This window comes from Orbicella faveolata, unplaced genomic scaffold (assembly GCF_042242905.1).
Source record: "Orbicella faveolata isolate gen_17 unplaced genomic scaffold, um_ofav_v1 contig_24, whole genome shotgun sequence".
NCBI lineage: Eukaryota > Metazoa > Cnidaria > Anthozoa > Scleractinia > Merulinidae > Orbicella > Orbicella faveolata.
This window is the reverse complement of record NW_028301552.1, coordinates 23316675-23335089: the sequence shown is the minus strand read 5'-3', so window position 1 is coordinate 23335089 and position 18415 is coordinate 23316675. Positions and strand designations below refer to the sequence as shown.

Genomic DNA, 18415 nt, shown 5'->3' with positions numbered 1-18415 from the left:
ATTTTTGCCAATCAAAAATTACAGTAAAAGTTATGCTAAAAGTATCCATCAATCTGCATATAAAACTTGCAGTATTGCAGACGTTTTGCTATATTTCGTGTTGACTTCGTTATTTGAGACAAATTATCTCAAGACTTTGATGTATTCTGCCCGTTGGTGAAAGAGTGTTCCAGTTTTGGAATATGTGTTTACTTTGTTTTGTTTTGTACAGTTTTTTTGTACCCACTGCATCGAACTGCAGACGAAGCCCTCTGCCAATAACCGGGCATAAGCTCACATCCTGAGCATTTCTCTACCAGTTTGCTCCCTCGAACGCGCTTCTTATGGGCGATCGATACATTAATTTCATTTTTGAAAGGAGACATTATGTTTAATTGAGTCCAAAAGCATATAAATGCCAGTCAAGACTAAACAACTATTTGAAAAACAAAACCTTCCGCGGAAGTTCTTATATCTCGCGCTGATGAGATTAGAACGGCATCTCAGAGGAATATCATCAACTTCAAGACAAAATATGTTGACCTAGCCATCATCTCAGGCTTGGCCATGCAATTAGCCAAGGAAGCGCCATTAATAAGGGCAACAAGCTGTTAATTCAATGTGGTCCTTGGAAAGGAAAGTCACTGTAAGTAAATTCAACTGAGTGTTTTGAAGTTGTGAGAGTTTGTTTGGTTGTTTTTAGCTTGGCGCTGTAATGGCGCGTAATCCTGTGTTTCTCTCGCCATAAAATTTGAGTCAATTTCAGTCGAGTTTACCTCTCTGATCCGGTTGCTGTATTTAGGAGAATTTCTGTGGAATACATTTAACGAATTTCCTCGCTTTCTGCTATTCAATTTACGGTAGAAAAGTCTGATTTCAAGTGATTTTAAAAGTAACGACTGACAGAAATCGTTTTTGTACTGAAAACTTCAAACTTCGTACGAAATTTCACCCCGCAAAAACAATTTTGGAGAATTTAACTGGTGAAATAAATGCAACTAACATAAAGTAGTTCGAAAAAAATCTGTTCTTTAATACATCTTTCTTTGTCTACGATCTGAGTTACTCGCTCGTTGCTGAGGTTTTTTACAAATCGTTAGTAGACGGCGCGGAAGCCGATTCAGCGACAAGAGTTACGTAAACAAACCCATTTGTAATCTGTAAAACCAATTTACTGCAGGAGAAAAAAATAAACATGTTATTTGCCGGCTTAGGTCGGTCCGTATAGTGAAAAACTGTGACCTCGGGCTTGAAAATGCTGCCCGAGGCCGCAGGCCTCGGGCAGCATTTTCAAGACCTCGGTCACAGTTTTTCACCATACGGACCTCCAAGCCGGCAAATAACATATATATCCGTTGGAGGTAAGTATAAGAAACATTACAGAAAGGATTCTAAATACCCTGCAAAAAGGTGTTGTGGGTCTACTGTCTCAAACTTTCAGCTGGTTTCTGTTTTACAAAGAATATTTGAGGTATGTTTGCACGTAACATTTCTTTACCATACCGCGTCGCTTCCAGTGCGCCTTGCAGTATGATATTGAAAATGAAACTGTGAAAAATTGGGGATAATTTTTCCAAATTTTGAAGTTTGGCCCTCATGAGTATCACAGCTTGATCTTGCTGTTGGTCACTTCGCAAGTCTGTTGTCTTATTTAGGGCAACAGAAAGATGGCGAAAGTGTCGGGGAACCGAGCTTTGGAATAATTTGGAATTAATTTACCGTCGAGAAAACGGACAGTTATCAGAAGTTGCTTCTTATTTTTCAAATGAGTCGAACCACTGTTATCAAAGAAAAATGTCAATCTGTTTCCACGAAAAAAAATTGCGCACTTTATGTAACTGGAAGAAAAGCAAATTGCCCAGTTGTATTTCTTTTTTAAATACGTACTTGGAAAAGAATTTGTTTTTTTTTTAATTTTCTGTGGTTGGAACCTTCACCCGGCAACACTTCAATACCTTAGGTATGTAAGAAGTATGGAAAGGTTTTCAATTTTATTATTAAAATTAGCTTCAAAGCTTTTGGATATCACTTTTAAATATTTATCATATTTGAAACCTTAAAATAGCCCCAAGGTATTATATTTTGTGACATTTGAGAAATAAGTTGAGCAGGGCCGTCACAGATTTCAAAGCCTTTGATCTCTGACGCAAGGCACTTTGTCAACATGATCATTTGCACAGAGATTGATGAGTATGATTGAGTATGATGCGTTCAACATATGAAACGAAGAACCTTGTTAGGTCAATAATCTAAGGATTTGAATTTTCGTGACGTCATAGTGCTTTCCAACTTAGGTCCCAGGGTCGTTTCTCCCCAAAGCGAGGCGGGAGGAATGGAGATCCTGGAAACGAGGCTGACCAGACTCTTTCTTTTTCATACCTGGCTATCGTGAGTACTTCTTTGAGTTGATGAAATGTGCCGTGGATATTAGCTCCGCAGTGAGCATCGTTGTGTTATTTACCACCATTACCGCGCTTTGGTAAAAAGGGTTTGGCTCACGCTTTATGTGAGACATAGACCCTATGCATAAATGGCGCCGACATATGAATAATAATACTTATACATCCTAAGCCTCACATTCATGTGAAAAATCCTTTGCCTGGAAACATGAGCACGAGGCTAAGGATGTACAAAGTCTATTAATATCTCAAAGGAGGTATTAATCCTGATCATGTATATGGATTAAAACCGACGTTCGAAGTATTTATCTGACATATTTCGTGGTTTAATTGGGAGCTTAATTAAGTAATGACGACGGCGACCCCGAGGATAACGCCTAGAGAAAACTAAATCTATATTTTACCTTCGAATTTCTCAATTGTGTAAATCGTTTCAGTGCGACTATCGGTCTCAAAATTTACCCAAGCTAAATATGTAACGCCAACGTTCCGCAATTTCAACTAAAAATACGACAAATTAGCCGCCGTCGTTCGAGTTCTCCAAAATACGCAAAACTAAGTCATTTCACGTTGTTGTTTTGCAGAGGACGACAAAGAAATGTACCAAGATTTATAACGCACGAGCACAGCTATTGTTTTCCTCATTAAAACCGTCGTCGTGGTTTGCTTAAGCTCTTTAATAAGAACATTATAAAAAGCCCAAGAGGACGCGGAAAAGCTTGCAAATTTATAGTACCATGTTTTTGGGCTCCAGCAAGAAGCAAAATACTTTTTGTCTCGTCACCTGACATTGTTACCATTGTGTGGCTCTCTGACAAATGAAGAGATCGTCCGGATTTGACTCGAAGACTAAGTCATTTGAATAACACAAGGTTGTTTGGATTGCACGCTGTTTTCTTTGCCTTGTCTGATGTTGACAAGAAGCGGTTGCACGCGTCGTTGGTTTTGTCAGTCTGTCAAGTAGGCCAAAACGTATGAAGTGAAACTCGACAGAAACAGCTAAAAGATTTTATGAAGAGCAAAGTACCGACAGCTCCAACACACTGCATACGAAGTTGTTCGGCGGAACCAAATTCCAGACAAGTTGTCAAGAAAAGGGTTAATGTATAGGAATACCGTAGTGCCATGTTTTCGATAATGCGAACCATGTTGTCGATTCCAAGTTGACAATGCTGTAATTAGAAGAATTAATTCACTGGGGAAACTGGTAAGCTCTAATGCGTGGCCTTACAATTTGAATGGTTAGCACAGCGGGTGTCTAATATTACATAATTAATCTGAAAGTTACAGTCACTCAAACCCTATCGTGACATACTGAAGTAGTTAACGTATTTGATTTCGTCAGAAAGAGCTTGTATTAATTGCAAACCACAACATTTCATAGACCACAATACATAATCTGCGTAATTCCCTTACAAAAGGGATTTATATGTATAAATCCCTTACTAATCGATCAATTCAATTCATTTGCCCCGCTTCATCAGGCCCTCCTCCCACTTTCAATTAGTTTACTATTCACACGCGTTGTAAGATAAATATAGGTCAGTGGATAACAAAAGACAATGTGTGAATTATAAACTAAGTTATAATAAAGTTATCTTATCTTATCTCAAAAGAAACTTAGAAAGTTCTTTACGAAGACATCAAATCTCACAACAATGTCAACATTTGTGAGTCAAACCAAGCGAAGTGTACCCCTCAAGATTTCGTTAATGAATTGATTATTTGAATATTTTAACCGCTAGTCGTTTCAAGAATGCAGTAATGAATTTTATCTTTTTCTCAGCTCGTGAGCGGGCGAAATTCAACAATTCCTGGAATCTGATTGGTTCTTGTAGCAGGCGTAATTTTGTCATCCGGACCGCCACAGCGGACGGAATCCGTCGAGTTGATCTATTTTCGTGAACGAATTAGCGGTAATCGTCAATCTTTCGCCCTTTTTACACTTCATAGACGATTCACCTCTAAATGGCAAGGAAATTCACTGTAAGTAGATTTAATTGAGTTTTTTGAAGTTGTGAGAGTTTGTTTGGCTCTTTGTAGCTCGGCGCTGTAATGGCGCGTAAACCTGTGTGTCTCTCTCTGTACAATTTTAAGTAAAAAATGAGTCAATTTCAGTCGAGTTTACCTCACTGATCATTGCTGCATTTGACAGAATTTCGGTGGAGTACACTTTACGAATTTCCTCGCTATCTGCTACTCAATTTACGGTAGAAGAGTCTGATTTCGACTGATTTCGCAACGACTGACAGAAATTGTTTTTGTAGTACAACTTTAAACTTTGCACGAAATTTCACACCGGAAAAACACTTCTGGAGAACGTAACTGGTGAACTAAATGCAACTAACGTAAAGTAGTTCGAAATAAATCTGTTCTTTAATACATCTTTGTCTAGTACATGAGTTACTCGCTCGTTCGCTCGTTAGATTTTTTTACGAATGGTTTGTAAACGGCACGTAAGCTAATTCAATGACAAAGTTGGGTAAACAATAAGTACTTAATGATTGGCCCTAAGGGAAACTGTGAGTTTTATTTCCCCGAGACCCTCAATGTTCTTTAATTGAGGTCGAGGAGAAACAAAACTCACTGTTTCCCGCGGGGCCAGTTATTAAGGTTTTGATTATACCTCCCAACTCAAAAATAGAAAATAAACTACGAAAAAGTCGTTTGCTTAAGAGCGCAGCAAACAATTGATTCGTCGCCATTAGGTGAAACAAAATGTAGTTCTGAGCGGGCTCCTTAGCGATTAGCTAAAGTAAAAGAGCACGTCATTGTGTGATTTCACAGGGAACCAATAGAGTTCTTTGACCACTGGAGTGGAGTCAGAAAGCAAATCAAGTATATTTTGCATTGATTGTATTCACTTAGAATTTCTTCGTAACTGACCTATAACCAATTTTCAACATACCTTACAGGAAGACGGTTTTCGTCGTAATCAGGAATGGATGGCGCATTACTTGTTAGCAGTACCCAGTAACTGAATTCGTGGTAAGGTTTATGAGATTAATTACGTCCATGTGCAATACCAAAAAGAAATAATAATAAAGTAATGGACTCCTTAATATTTTAATTTGAGATACTTTTATCAATTTGAAGGGAATGTTAATCTTCCTCGTTCATTTTGGAATAAGAAGAATAAGGGATTGGTGGGCCCCAGCACCGTACAGACTTCTACTGTGAAAGTCCTACAATAAATTTAAAAACTATCCGCACATATGATGATTCTACTGGATTGGACTTCTGCCTGCACTTTTATAGTAGTTAAGTTTTCATTCGGTTTGCCGACTACAAACGAGGTTTATTAAATCTTTAAACTGATTTTGGCAATCTCGACTAAAACTGTTTAAGGATACTTTAATAAAATCGATACCACTAAATTCGCTAAATCCAGTGTCTGCTAAAGTGAAAACTTGTGACCGCCGTTTAACGCTTGAGAGTAACAGCAGTTGCTACCTGTTGATTGGCTGAGAGAGGGTCAGAGTAACACACGTCGTGTTGCATGTCAGCTTGGCGCCTTGAATTCTTAATGACAACAATTCTTGAAAAAATAAAATTTACCTCACCGGAGTCCTTTGTGAATTGATCAGATTCTCAGACCAGAGCTGGCATCAAACAAGGAGGAAATAGAATAATTCAGTTTCCATTGAAAGCAAATAGCGGATTGAGTAAAAGCAAACTAGTCACCCGTCGCAGCGAAATACATTACGGATGTGTCTTCTTAGCCAAAATATCATGGTGGCAATTGTTTAAGTTTGCCAATTTGAAAAAGTTATTTTCAAGTTAGGCTACCATTTTCCTTTATTTCATAATTGCTTTTGAAGTTTGCAGATTGACCGGCTGATCGACATTTCATGTTTCTTTCTTCCAATCGTTTGGAACAAACAATTATGTCCATGATCAAGAGCCAATCACTGTTTATCAACTGTTTATAAATAATCGAGCCAACAGCCGGGCTCTGATCACTATGATCTCATTTCTTTTTGTTCTCACTTACACTTTTTTGAATTTTGTTGCTACAAATACAAATCAGGTCTACTCTTATTTTTCTTATTGGTCTTGGGTGAAAAAGGGAACCTGCGCTAAAGTTAACCAAGTGAACAACCAAGCCCCTCGATATCCAACTCCAGCTACAAAGTCCACGAGTTTGACAAGCCTTACACTTCCACAATGTGATTAAAATCTCTAGCTTTTTTGTGGACGTTTTTCGCTAATGAATACCGGCCTTGCTGTGGAGATCTATTTTTCACTTTAAAAAGGCTTACTGTCCTTAGTGGGGAATGTCGCGACGCGACGCTTCACGATAAGCCCAATTATGACATTTGTGATGCAGATCTATGTCAAGGGAATGAAAAAGCAAAGCTGTAACACCAGAAATCGTGAAAAATGGGTGAGATTCTTGTCTGGAACAAACATAGCTGCTGCACCGAGCGTGATACATCATGCCATGGATGCTGATAACAAGTAAGAACGCCTCGAAGACACTCGGTGCCTGACGGGCCAGCCAATAGCGTACAACCTCTCCAAGCTTATCAGCAGCAAATGGAGAATGGAAGCGATGCCAGAGACGACATCCGGGGTGATAAACGCTCTGTACAACAATGAATTACTCATCCAGGACACACTCTCAAGCCAAATTGAGACCAAAGTCGCCGTCCAGAATGGTATCGACAAAAGGCCCACCAGGATGTCAGCAGCTGCAAGTCCAACCACAAAGTAGGTGGTGCGCGTTCTAAGCTTCTTAAAACAGATAAAGGCTGCTATGACTAGAGAGTTGCCGAAGATGGCTAAAATGGCTACAAGGCCGTTAACGATACACCAAGACACCAGTTCAGCCAGGTGCATCTTGTTGAAAGACTGCTGATGGACCGACATGGACACGCCAGATGACTTATTCATCGTTGAAACCTGTGCTTCGGAATTCCGTTTCTAAATAAACAACAAAATGTGTTATCATCTTTTTCTCATTCACCTTAAACTGGTTCACCATGTTCTCTGTAAAAGACTGCAATGAAAAAATACCAGAACGTTTTGAGTTCAACAAGTAGTAACAATTACCACCTTCTAAACAGTAACATTCGCATTTTAATCTAATGGGAGACTAAACAATTACGTGGCTAGGAGCGGGTTGCTCTATACAAGTCACGCAATTGTTTTTGCCTCTACTATTTTTGAGTTGACAACCTCTTTACCTATTTTCAAATAGATAAAGAGATTGTTTCCTAGTTTGAAATACGTATAAAAGGAATATTCAAAATATTCAAAGTTGCATTTATCAAGGTATTGTTTGTTTAAGCACTGTGATTGCAGCTCCCTTCTTATTACAGCTCATCAGTTCTGTGGTCAAAATCAGGTGGGATATGAATATTTCAAACTAGTTTCTTTTTTTAATTTAAGAACAATTTTCCCTGCATTTTTTGCAGGCTATATAAATTTTTCCCGTTTGAAAGTGATTTGAAGAATAGCCGTGAGCAGTGATTTACCATAGTGATTATAATTATTTGCCATCTAAGAATGAATCTTTTTGTTTGCCCGGCCGGGGCTGTAGACGCCTGCTTTAACAGAATTTAATATATGATGACCTTACCGTAAAATAAGTGAGATTCCTCGTGCGTTCTGATTGGTACAAACCCATAAAAATCCGCAAAGAAATTTCTTCACAGCATGAACAGGAGTTGTCGCTCGTCTGGCATAACACCAATAACGTATGGATATCTCTTATTCAGCAGCAGTCGCAAACGGTAGGTGCAAAGAGGAACGGATCACGGAATGGTCGCTATATAAGCTCACAAGAGCTGATACAGCGACTCGTTTCACGCTTGCCTTAAACTACAAGTTTTTAAGCGCTTTCTGAGCTTTTTGTTGTCAGCAAGGCGTTAGCTAGTTACTTAAAATCCCGATTTAAAATAAACAAGACGAATCCGAGGATTGTTAACATTGTTGAAAACCTTAGCCTTGATATGTAAGCTGTCCACTTGTTTTGATTTAACTGTATGACTATAACTATGAAATAGAGGTGAAATATTATGACAACGATTCCTCGTTGTAATAAATCAAACAACGTGAACAATCTTCGGACGGACACGTCCTGTTTATGTTATATTCAAAACTGTCAGATGGTGCTGTATTTTAAATTCGGACAGTTTTTTCTGTGCACCTATGTGCAAAAACAAAACAGCTCCGTCAACTTGTCATCTGAACGAGTGAGCAGAGTTTTTTGCCGATTTAGCAGAATCCATCAGTAGCTCTCTTACAGCAAATTGTCTTCAATAAACTCGATGCAATAACATCAGAAAGAGAAGCTACATCTGAGAATTTGAAAATTTCTCCAGCCTGGTAAAATCTTTGGCAGTCACTGGGTGGTGAGTTAACTGGGCATAAACACGGTAAGCCTGCTGGCGTACATTCTTGTTATGCGTGTCTTCCGGAGAAAAACTCTTGTAAATTATCAAAATTATTGTTGCTTTTCTGTATGTAAACGCGAAGTCTGAGGCATCTGATCGCTGAATTCAGCATTTTTCAGTTTGAGAATTAAAGCTCATCTCTGAAAACTTTTCTGTGAAAATAGTATAGTTACCGCCAGTTTTCTTTTTCGATCCCAATAGCGTTTGTTGAAATCCTATTTTTTACATCATCCTAATTTGGGCAAAAGACTTATGTATTTAGCACGCACCATCTTTAAGCCACGTTATTACGAACTCGATCCGGTTATCATGGACACACTCGGCCGCATCATAGCCATTTACCGGTTTAGTTTCTCACGAGACAGTTTAAAAAATAGTATATTGGCAAAAACGAAACGAAGAAAAAGTGGTCAGAGGCATCGTTTAAAATTCGGCTGCGCCTTTACTTCATTTCTCTTTCCAAGGTTTAAGCTAGCAATTCACAGGTAACTTACGGCTTTAGTTCAAAAATTGTCATGCGACTCAGCTGTTAGAATCTACTTATTTCTCATTAAATGTTATATTACATCGCAGTTTCAGTTCAAAACTGGTATTTGGTGTTTAGTTTGTGCAAAAAATTTACATGTTTGGTTTCAAAAGTGTACTTGATTTCTACAGAGCATCAGTTTTTCTCTCAATCACTTACATGTTATTTGCAGGGGAGGTATTTTTAAAATGAACGTTTTCCTCACGTTATAAGGATCCTTTTCGACGATAAATGAAGTGTGATCCTGTTCACCAATTTGCATGAACCCCTTTATGTCTAAATTAGGCACTGTCAATAATATTGAAAATTTGTGCCTTTTCCCATATTCTCTTCAGCGTTCAATATGAATTTAAAGCATCTTAACTGCAAGCTAATTTCCCTTTATATATCATAATTATCATATATATTCATAATTAAAGCTAAACTATAGGGAAAAGTCTGTACAGAAAGCTGCTCAGACAGTGAACTCACTTTCCGTAGTATGGATGTTATCTTATCAACTAACCAATAAATGAAATTGTTTTACATAAATTTTGCCCTCCATTTCAAAGCTTATAGGACATATTAATGATGCCGTAGTCAGATTTAGTGAGACTGGAAACTGACTCAACTTCCTTTGCTATTCTATCGAGGTAATAAAGCAGTATTTCGTAAAAATGGAACAGGACCTTTCTCAGCACAACTGTTCCAGTCAAGTTCGTGATTTCTTGTAGTTTACTTGCAGTTTGTCAAAAGGAAGTGTAGGTATCTAAGCATCTATGCTTTTTACCATTATAGTCATGGCTAGTGAAGTGAATAGTGTACCTCTCGCATGGCTTGTGTTCATTTTCGTCCCTCTCTCTGTCCCAATCACACCAACATAGCTCCCTGAGAAATGTTTGTTGATTTCACTTTTTCTCCCTGGCTCTCTCTTAATCTGTCTAGTGCTTCCCATGAGGTCCGATAATTATCGATAAAACCTCTCAGGAGACGTTTTAAAATTTCCATACGTCAAACTCAAATAAAAAAGGATAGTCTGTATGCAGATGTGTTTTAAATTTTGTTTGCCCTGCTCTTTTCAACGACATGTTCTTCCGATGTTTTCATTCTACTGTTCGCAAATTAACGCGGAAAAATAAAACACTTAAAAATAAACACTTAGATAAGCTATGTGCATTTTAATATTTGCTATTAATTATTTTGTTACCTGCCCATTCCTTTTGAGAGGTACGTATGGCCATAGCTTCTAACTGTGGGATCTCTCTTTTTCCTAACATACATCAGAAATGCAAAAAGATGTAGACAGATGACGAAAAAAGTAGAAAATAGCAAATAACCACATGGTAGAAATGAGCTCCTTTCAAAGTCCTTAGGCTAACATTAGAATTGCCTTTCTAAGAAATATCACACTGTATGTGGTCAATCTGATGAGACAAACTGAATCGTTTTATAGAGAGTAATTAACCAATATTTACATTTTTAAGAAAACGCAAGGGACTGCTAACGACTAGTTTTGCTTTGGATATTCGTATCTTAAACTAAGTCGGTGTGGTAAGAGACATTGTATTTCAATTTTTATTCCCAGTAAAACCGTCATTGGCGCGGTTACTCATAGACTGCATTTTTTGTCCGTTTATTTCAGCTGTCAGTAGTTCTGAGTTTAGCGTCTGTACTCCCTTATGTGAACATCAAGCGACGATGATAAGGTTTCACTTAAAGCTGGAATCTTTGATTTATCGCTGAAATGCAAAACGTTTAATTAAACATTTAGTTTGTCATAGAGAAGTCAACGATAATGCAGCTTAGTTTTTGAATAGGGGTATTCTAAGTAGTAACACCGGTCAGCGTGATTTGTTTACCACGAAAGGGCGTCCTATCGATAGAGATCTGGATTTCCAGTGTCTTTATCTTGAAGATTTTTGTTGCACTTGCAGTTGCAAAGAAAGCAGTGAATACTTTAAGACCTTTCCCGGCGTCAAGAATACACTGTAGATTAAAATTGGACAAAAGCACACTGCATACTGCAGCGAAACTAATTACCGTTTTAGTGTTGGCGGTTACCAATCCTACAATTTACACTTTATCTACTTTATCGAATCTCCGATATTGGCCTCTTTTAAGGTAAGCTCATGTTGCTTTTGCACAAAAATGTCGATAACAGAGCTCAGTGCGTTTAGAGGACTTAATTTAAGTGAATGGTTCCTATTATTAGCAGGAATTTCATTTGCTTCCGTTGAGTCCAAGCTCCGGAACAACGCTAGCCAATGCCGTGGCTCAGAAGACCAAAACGTTTGCATAATTATGTCTAATTTTCAGTAGTATTTGAAATTCCCGCGATCGCGTACAAAGTTGCGAAAACTTATAATGGAACCCACTTTTGCCTTGAAACACTCGTTTGAATTTGTACATGGTAGCCATATGAAAGGTCAGTGGGTTTTTCGTAAAGGGGATTCGTCGCTTCGACAGTCGGAATTTCAATTTTTGTCATCAACGCATTTCAACGCCACTGTCTATCGAGTCAGTGAACTTTTATACTTTCCGTGTACTTGTTGTCTTGTCTGCGATAAGAGTGAATTATCTCTTGACCTGCTGCACTTGTTCAGGGCCCAATAGTATCAATCAAGACTGTATTTTTTTCAAGCCTTAAACAGGCGATAGAAAAATGAGACAAATCAGCTGTATCCGTAATACTGGATGTAGTCGATTTAAAAATTTTGTCGAAATTTAAAATTGCGCCGTTTCGGTTATACTGAAACCCTCTTGAGCATTTCGTGGTCGTGTGGCATACAATACTGCGACCTAGCGAGTTCTTGTTACCCGTTGAAACAGCTCTTTTGTGTTGATTTTTTCTGGATCTTAACGGTCGTGATGTTCGTTTGATATTAACTCTCTCGTGGCCAACAGAGATGGGTGGTAAGCATTTGGGAAGCGTGCCGAAAAGACTTCAATCCTAACCAACTTCAAAGACGTACGTCACATCGGATGTAACACAAAAAAAAACGAGGTTGAAATCTTAAAAGGTTGATACGTCAGTCACCATCCTGCCTGAAGATAAAAATGGATGGAAGTGATAATCAGTAAAATATAAATGTCCTTATGCAAGATCGGGAGACTTCAGACCAGCGTAGAAATCCTACGTCTCACACAGAGAAATCCAAACAGGTCAATGACCAAAAATCCATTCCTGACCCTGTTATAAAACCGACCCCTTGTATTTCACATTCCAAAGCACCGATGCCATACCAGCTACCTTCTATGAGTTACATGATAGATAAATAAACCGAAGATTTCGTTGAGAGTCCATTAACAGTTTTGGAAACTGTCCCACTTATCAAGTTTTCAAGCATCTAGCCCTTATTTCGTCCTCCTTACAGCACAACACTGTTAAAAAGGCAGCGACTCCATGGAAAGATACTAATCAGGTGTAACCTAAGCTCGCGTGTTTTATAGCCTCAAATAGGTCAGCGAAAACCGAGAGATCTTGGTTTTGGGTGTAAGTCAACCCGAATTTTCTGACTTCAATGTAATTAAAGCTGAAAGATTTTGGTATAAATTCCGCAGCTGATGCAAACCAGTAACACATTGACGTAACACATTGAGAAGCCTCAAGGGACCATTTCAAGTTTGTTTTTAGCGACATAGTGGACTCAGTATTAGCAAATTAAACCTAAGGTGCTTTATCACTTGTTTTAAACCACATTTGAGTGGCATAAAATGTCTATTTAATCCTTAGCAAAACAAATATTCAGATATTTTACTTCCGAAGGGGTGGGGGTGGAATAACACTTAACGCCTTAACGAAAGGCAAAAATAGTTTATTTATCATTTACCCTGAAGGTTGTGATGTAAACGAAGAGCTTTGATCTATTTTACTCTAATGGAGAGCTTCTTAAAAAACACCAAATATGGGCAAAATAAAACACATTTAACCAACTACCTATTATAAGATAATAAAACAGGTTGTGCTTGCGCAAGGAAAATATTATAATTTGATGTTGTCAAATTAGACCAAAAAGAATATTATATATTTACCTTGGATATCAAGACAGAAACTGCACTTACAAGCCATGAATTAAGCCAATGGCAAGACAAAGGCCTTACTTATATGATTTTGTCTATTTAGTATTTTCCTTTATTCTTAAACAGATTGTCGGAACAAAACGCGACTTATTGGCGCCAGCAATCACGAGCACGTGTTTAATTTTCAACTTGCTGGATCAAAATAACAATATTTCAAAAGGATTTAAAGCGATTTTCCGTAAAAGTGTAAACACTTTGGAATCGGAAAGGAATAGTTATTAGTATTAAAGAAATTAAAGAAAACGGTCTCTATCTGTGCTCTCTAAATTCCATAAAGCCTTAATAACAAGTGTAATAAGTTTGATTTCGATGCAAACAGTTAACACTAAAGAGAGAAATTCGATAATTCAGGAGACAAAAGAAAACGTAGAAATGGCTTTATTCTCATAGTTACCATGAATAACTAAAATCTGTCCCCGTAAAAAATATGACTTCCAATCGTTTTAAGATAAGCAAGAAATGCATTTAGTTTGTTGATTTTCGCAAAGCTGATATGCATTGGGTGTACTCTTTTGAAGGCTGAGCGATGAAGAGGCAAATATGTTGGGCCTCCATGGCTGAAACAGGTGTTTGGTGCAAGAAAGTTCACCAAAGATACGATGTAATTTCATTGAATAAAGTTGTTGTCGCTTTATTTATTGGTTTATTGGTTTATTTATTATTCTCTCGTCTATAGACGCCTGCAGGATCCGGTAATCAAGTCTTGACGACAGTGTACGCCACACGAGCCGTCTTCGGCCATCCATTAAGAACAGCATTTGGACGGTATTTGAAATATCGCGACTGGTGAAAGGGGAGGAACAACCATTTTATGGACTTACAACTGAATAACGTTTAGAATCCCCGGAAAGACACGGTAAGCCTTGAATCTCATAAGTTTATTAAAATAAGATTTGCTCCTGTCCCTGAATGTCTACAATTTAGATTTATGTTTTCTTTTTTGCCGATTTTATCGCACTCTTAGACTTAGCATCCAAATAATAATGAAATTTGCAGACTCCTGGCTACAGCCAAGGAAACAATCACTATCAGAAAAAGTAAATTGTTGAGGCGATAAAACGCAGCACTTTGTGACCGTTTAGCTCGGCAATTTGTCAATCGACGTAAATTCCACGGAAGACAAAATGTTATCTTCTAGAGGCTAGAAAACCATTTCTTCTGGGTAGCAATATCTCACCATGTACATAAGAGGCGACCAAACTTGTTTTGCCCAGACCTTCATAAAAGAAAAAGTTGTTGGTCGGAGTAGTGTGTAAAGTAAAAGGGTTTAATTTTTGACTGTGTGTCCAAGAATTTATAATTAGCAATACGGCAAGAGCACGGCAAAGGTTTTGTTTCTTAGTTTTCTTTGTTGGCGAAGGAACTGGTAGACCTTAGAACAGACTTGCCTCTAGCGTAAGTTGGGTTATAATTATAGTGTAGATGAACACAGCTTTGAACACTGCGTAGTTAGTCATTCAAGCTAATGCTGTGTGTTCGCATCAAGCCGTTGATGATTAAATCAATGTTTCTAAAACCTGTCTTCATATCAGTCAGGGCCTTCTTACTAATCCATAGGAATCAAACTGTGTTTATTTTGTGACATTTAATCTACACTTTCATTAGTTTAAATCAAGAATGTCAGAAATTGTGTTTAAGAAATGTACTTTTGCTGTTTTTCCGAGAGAAGAGGAACACAATTGTAAAATCAATATTGCGACGATGAACCATTGACTGTGCAGCAGATGTAATTGACTTTCCGTGAACAAAGGGGTTTGTAAACAATTTTATGTCGCTATAAATCGTTCGATAAAACTTCCATGGACAACTGCAAAGACTATAAACAAGCTGAATAAGATATACGCGGCATTCACAGGGCTTAAAGTAGTACCTGATTAACACTGAAAGTTACAAAGGCAGTTCATCTCGATTTCGCTACGTTTTTATACTGCCATTATACTTGTCGTCAATACCATCCAGAGTGGGGAAGTAATTTTCATACACATAAGTAGGGGCAAGCAGTTCAGATAAATATCTTGCTTATCAGCATGGAATAAAAGCTCAGCTTTGACAGTCACGATATAATGCCCAGAGTCAGGCGAAGTTAATTTCCAAAAAAAAAAGTGTGTAATGGAGAGTAACAATGAAGATGTTATGGTACCTGACGGGTTTACTGGCCGCATTAATTCGGAGTAAGTGAGTGAGTGTAGTTTCTGTGATACTGTATCGCCTCCTTTGTTGAGCACATGATATCTTGCGTGGGTTTTTGTATCCTATTCTACTCTGGAGTATGACGGCGGAGGATCAGAAACGTTTAATTAAGAAGGAAACCATCTATTCCAATTGTTAAGAATGATTGTTAAACCAAATTAAGTTAATTTAACTTAATAAAAGAACACTCCAGTTGTGGTATGTCAAAATAATTAGAAAAATATCTTAGTGAAACGCTTGGTCCATCGAATGGCTAGAACTGTGACTAACCTAGCAATTTTTGAAAGTTACCTCAGGTCATCATAATTTCGAGTTAAAATCGAAGTTTAAGTGTCAGCTTTCATGAATTGCTTTCCTTCTTCGCTTAGAAACGTTAATAATGTCGAGGGTGAAATAGGGTTCGATGGCATAATATAAACACTCAGGAACATGTTGCTTTGGGGTTAGAAAGGTTTCGGACAAAATAGTATATTTTTGGCTCTATTTAGGATCCACCTTGTGCTAATTACGATGCCTAAAGTAACCGAGTTTACCCTGCGAGAACAAAGGGGCTATTTAATTTCTAATGATTAACGATATTCTGGCTCCGAGATACATTATAAAGTGATATTCGACCTAGTATGGAGTAATGACACTATGTTGAGTCGAGTGAGCAGTGTATTTGAGGTACTCAGTTGTTCCAGTGCTTCCTCCATGCTTCTACACGTACTTTGTAGGGTAGCCAAGTCACCTAACGTCGTATTTTGGGGGAAAAACATCTTCTACATGAATATCTATAGGTGTATATTTTTTCACAGAGATACGAAGAACGCATGACACAATTTGCACATGATTTCATTTTGTGCTGTATGATTCTAAACTGATGACAGAAGAACAAGTTATTCCTCCATTCAAGCAAATGTCCAAAATGCAGTCAACATGATAAAGTTGTTTTAGATCTATGGATGCACTGAGTTATGTCTCAAGTTGGCTACTTCTGAAAATTGTATTGCCATGACGAACATGCACAGATGAATGATAACACGCATTTTTACCGATTTGTTTACTTTGAATTCGATAAGAACACCGCAATGAAACCTCATCGTTTTTAGAGATGCCACTATATGAAAAATAAATCTGATCATTGCCCGAAACATATCTAACGTCGCTCGAAATGAAGCTATATATGCATTTGTTGTCATTATAGAGCGCGCTTTAGATCGCAGTGCCAAGTAACAAAGGGACAAGTTGGTGGTGTACTCCTGCAACTTTTACTTGTAAAAATCGCTTTTGTCACTTACAAGAACATTGTCTATCGTGACAGGTAGCACGAAATGTCTTCAGTTGTAATGATGTGTTTTAGCTATACTGCAATATGTTGAACAGAAAGAGTAGATCTTAAGTCAACATACTTACAATGTTTGAAGCATCCTAACCAACAGACGACATTTTAGACCCGTAACTTTGTGTTTCCAGTATCCCTGATTATCATTCGATGCACTTTTACTTTTTCTTCCTTTTCATTGCCTTCAAATAATTGTCTGCTTATGTGTAGTACCGTCTAATTGTGTTTTGCTCATGCATAATTGTAACCATGATCTCTAGTGAAAAATAGCAGATTGCTCCCCTGAGCTGTCAGAGAGTGATTTAAATAAGAAAATAAATTTGGTGATCGAATGATGAAACAATTATTGAACTCAGATATCGCAGCTGTCAATTTCTTTTGATAAAAGCAAGGAAAAACAGAAAGCCATGACGTCATAACTGTAGTTTTCCAATCAGAATGTTGCACGAAGTTGCATAATTTGATTTTCTTAAAGGAGCTCAGTCACGGTATTTTGAGTTATTTTGGCCACATACAAAATTACCTTTAAATGGTAGGAAACCTGAAAATAACAGTTTAATAAGATAGAAAAACACCAAAGACATAATGATAAACCATAAAGGAACAAGGATGGTTAAGGATGGAGAAGATTCACACGGGTTACAAACGACGAATTTGAAAAATTGAGGCTATGCGCAAACCGTGACTGAGCTCCTTTAAAGAAATGATAAGAAGCTCGTCCAGATTTAACGCAGGTTAAATTTTTAAACATAACTATTTTGAGACGTATTTACATTAAAACTTTGTTTAGTTTCTACAAACACTAACTCTTAATTGTTGACTGAGAACTGATACGCGAATTGAATTCGATGGCGAATAGCATAGTAGAGGTTTCCCTAGACTACACGTCGTTACCGAAAGACTCGGAAAGAAATAGTAGCTGTTTTGTTAAACGTTTATACTCTTGACTTCGGTCTTTTTGCTGATTCTCCCAGATCGTCCTAGTTCAAGGAAACAAGAGCCTCGTTGTTTGTGATAGCTTTCACAACCATGTTCTATCTTTACATTACAATACATTATGTATTATTTCAAATTTTATCGTCTTTTGACGGCCCAAATATCTAACTGATTATTCGTTTGTCAATAAACATACGTAAATTGGCATACATTACATCTGAATTGTAGAGTTGTAAATATCTGTGAGTTTAAAAATCTGCAAGCTAAGAGGTATTAAGTTTCGTGATAGTTTTTGTCCGGGAATCACTTCAAGATTAGTGAGCAGAAATTGCCTTATCGTCAGGCAGCTGTTAGACTGGAAAATCAATCAACCACATTATATTCTTAATTAGTGTCTGTGTATTTGCTTAATTTTTTGGATATAAGGCATAAGGTTCAAAACTATGAAGCTCATTGTCATTCTTCGCCAACCGCTCGAAATAATTTACCAAATATTAAATCTGTGATATTTGTGAAATGCAAACAAAGAGTACAAATATACAGCGATACTACACATCAAATCAAAGGAGACCTATCGTCAAACTCGTGGATTAAGTAATCT

At 37.6% G+C, this 18415-nt stretch overlaps 1 protein-coding gene across 1 annotated transcript in view; it reads left to right on the top strand.

The window, feature by feature from the left end:
- The first annotated feature begins 5251 nt into the window (after nucleotides 1-5251).
- Nucleotides 5252-18415, top strand: part of LOC110059022 (octopamine receptor beta-2R-like) — a 33271-nt gene continuing 20107 nt past the window's right edge. The window contains exons 1-2 of the mRNA XM_089292865.1: nucleotides 5252-5366; nucleotides 14041-14220. The gene's annotated coding sequence lies outside the window, so the exon portion shown is untranslated. The remainder of the gene's footprint in view (nucleotides 5367-14040; nucleotides 14221-18415) is intronic.